Source organism: Lepidothrix coronata, unplaced genomic scaffold, assembly GCF_001604755.1.
Source record: "Lepidothrix coronata isolate B3197 unplaced genomic scaffold, Lepidothrix_coronata-1.0 Scaffold89, whole genome shotgun sequence".
NCBI classification, from domain to species: Eukaryota; Metazoa; Chordata; class Aves; order Passeriformes; family Pipridae; genus Lepidothrix; species Lepidothrix coronata.
In genome coordinates this window covers 74,053-77,146 of record NW_016690269.1, presented here as the reverse complement: position 1 = coordinate 77,146, position 3,094 = coordinate 74,053, and the positions used below count along the sequence as shown (strand labels likewise).

Genomic DNA, 3,094 nt, shown 5'->3' with positions numbered 1-3,094 from the left:
CATCTGTAATGCTGCTGATGCCTTTGAGAACGCAGCAGGATCACCCTTGAGGAGAAAAGACAATGCAGAAAGAATCGTGCCTTGCAGAATTTACCATCTAGGGAGTCTTTGTGCTGTGCCTTTTGCAACTGGACGTGTCTGTCTCATATTGGCCTTTTTAGCCACCAACGCACCTGCAACAAACGTGAGTAGAGCCCTTCCCAAATCTTTGTTTGCGAAGCCTAGCCATGATGATGAATTTTCCCTATCCCCACCGCAACGTTTTCCTGGCGTCAGGCCCAGATGGGCCTTTCACCTTACAGTCTCCACAAGGTGCCTAAAAAAACTTTGGAATTAAATGAAAGAAAAGAAAAACTCCACTACCCACTGTTTTCCACTAAATTCATTTTACTTATAATAAAACCAGATTTTTTATTTCTCATACCCCACTCCCAGCTCAAATCCCCCAAGTGCCCCCAGTCCTTCTCCAGTCTCCCCAGTCCCATCCCCGTCCCTCCCCACTGCCCCCAGTCCCTCCCAGTGCATCCCAGTCCTTTTCCCCAATGGAAGAGACACAGAGGGCATGAAATCCCAGGGCAGCTGCACTTGCCGCGGGGGCTGCAGTGAGAAGCAGCTGGGGGGGGTTGCTCTCTGCCCCTTTCCCACCTTCCCCTCGGTTCCCTGGGACTCCAGGGAATCCCAGCTCCCCTTGACTTCTCTGGGGGCCTCATGGAAGGGTTTCTGAGTGTGGCCTTGAGATTTTCTGGCCTTGGAACTGATTGCTGTTTCGGGGCAGGTCTCACCGGGCAGTCTATCTTTTAACACTTGCCGGGGCAGGAGAATTGCAGCAGAAGAAAGCAAAGGAAGCCCAGAGCCTGGACCAGGAAGTGAAGCCAGACAAAAGCCTTAAGTCAAAATATAAGTAGAATATAGGAATATAAGCAGGATATAAAAATATAAGTATAAACGAAAGCACAAAGAACCTTGCCAAAACTTAGCTAGGATGCACTGCCAGCACTTAGAGATAGAGGATAGATGGTACTGTACACTGAAAGAATGCACACACCCCCCCAACCTGAGTAAGATAAGGGGGCAAAATAGGACTTGGGTCCAAGAATCTTGCAAAATACACCATGAAGTCTGCCAAAATCAAGAAAGTCGAAAAGTTCATGAAGATGATGGAGCCTGGGCCAGGGGCTGATAAGGATGAAGAACAGGAACGACCCTCCTAGATTCTCCCCAAATTGAAGACCACGCCCCCGACTCCACTAGGGGGACTTCGCCTATTATGAATATTATAATCAGATGTTGCAATCATATGAATATTTATGTAAACATGTTGCAATCACCTGTAAAAATGGTATAAAAACCTGTAAATTCACTGGAGAGGCAGAGCAGTTTGTCCAGCGCGAGCTGGCTGCTCTCCAACGTTGCTTAATAAACATACCTGGCTGCTTAAAGACTAAATTTTGTCTCTGAGCAGTTTTCTGCGCCTTTTTGGGGGTAAAATTGGCATCAGAAGGCCCAGGCCTCTGGCGAGCCCAGGCCTTGCTGCTCGGTGCTGATTGTGCCTGGAGCTGGCCCCGCGCTGTCTGCCTGGGGCTTGTTCCTCACCGTCTGGTTCCAAATGAGAGAGGAAGCAAGAGACAGAAAAGCCCACTGCTGAGGCTGAACTGTCTGCACTGCCTGGGGGCCGGGCAGGACTTGGCCCCGATGCCTGCATTGCTCTGCAGCGGCCAGGGAGGGATGCCAAAAGTCATCCCCCCACGTGCTGTGCGGCACAGCAGGGGCTGGGTAGCTCGGTTCCCAGCCGGGGGACCCTGGGGGAGGCTGTGGTGGGGCTGAGGAGCTGCTGCTTTCTGGGCCTTTCGGGGTTTGCCTTGGAATCCCAAAGCCTCTGCCTGCGCGGGGGGATGAGACAAAGGTGACTTTAAATTGGTTGGTTGTGGAGTGTTTTGGGGCCGAGTTAATGCTCTTGGCTTGTGTGTCAATTCCAAGCCTCAGTCAGGGCTTCTTGGGGAGCGTTGCTGCTGCTGCTGCCGCCGCTGCCGCCGGGAGAGAGAAATCCTTTGGGAAGCTGGGCTAGAAACAGCAACTCTGTGAATTGCTCAGCTTTTCCTAGGGAAGGGCAGGTTTCAGGGAAGAAAGGCCCGTACTTGCGAAAGGCGCCGTGGATCTTGCAAGGGGGGGGGCACGCGGCTGCAGTGGCGCTCCCGGCCGTGTCCGCCAGGCGGCGACTGCGAGGCAGGGCCCGGCCGTCGGGGCGGGCTGGGAAGCGGCGCCCGCGGAGAGCGAGGCGTTGGCCGGGCCGGGCCGGAAGCGCTCGGGGCCGCTGGGCAGGGCAGTGGCCAGGGACCGGCCGGGGGCGTGTGGTGGGGGTGGTGGTGGGGTAAGAGCGGGTTTTAGGGAAGAAACACCTGTAGTGAGTAATCAGACGAGAATGGTGAAAGCCAAGAGCTTTTGACTTCCCCAGTGCACTTAATTTTCTTGTTCTCCTCTCTTTAAGGACAGGGAAAATCATTGACTTGGGTCCAGCAATGCCCTATGTGTTGGAGTTTGAGCAGCCAAAGGCAACAAGCTCCAGCCCCACCGACCGGCACTGGGGGCACCTGGTGCTGCCCGTGGGGTGGGGTAAGTCAGAGGGACACGTTTCTCTCCTCCTAGCTGTTGGCATTTGCTCCCTGGGCACTGGCTCTGTTTCCCACTGCAGGCTGGTGCTTGCGTGCTGGGAAGGGTGGAGAGGAAGGGGCAAAGGGCCAGGTGAGCTTGGGATCCCTGAGCTGTGGGGTTGGGCTGTGCTGAGTGGGGCAGGTTGGTCCCTGTTGGTGAGCCTGAGCCTTGTTTTGGGGGTTCAGGAGCCCGGGGAGCTGAGCTTGGGGGGGTGTTTGCAGCTCTGCCAGGGCTGGAGCTGACACAGCGCTGGGGGAGAGCCTGGAGCTGGGCTGGGCTGTGGGACAGATGCTGTGGAGCTGGGGGAGGGTTTGGGACTCCCTGGGGGTAAAGGAGCGGTGGATGGGCTGGATAGAGCCACAGGTGTGTGCTCCTGGGAACACACTTGTCCAGGGCGCTGGGATCCGGGTCAAACTCTAGTTCCCCTCGTGTCCAGGGATGCAGG

General features: G+C 55.5%; 1 protein-coding gene across 1 annotated transcript in view; it reads left to right on the top strand.

Annotated features, from left to right (window-relative positions):
- The window catches only part of LOC108500330 (translation initiation factor IF-2-like), an 18,787-nt gene that overhangs the window by 3,901 nt on the left and 11,792 nt on the right, over positions 1-3,094 (top strand). Inside the window, exon 4 of the mRNA XM_017821119.1 lies at positions 2,949-2,958. The gene's annotated coding sequence lies outside the window, so the exon portion shown is untranslated. The remainder of the gene's footprint in view (positions 1-2,948; positions 2,959-3,094) is intronic.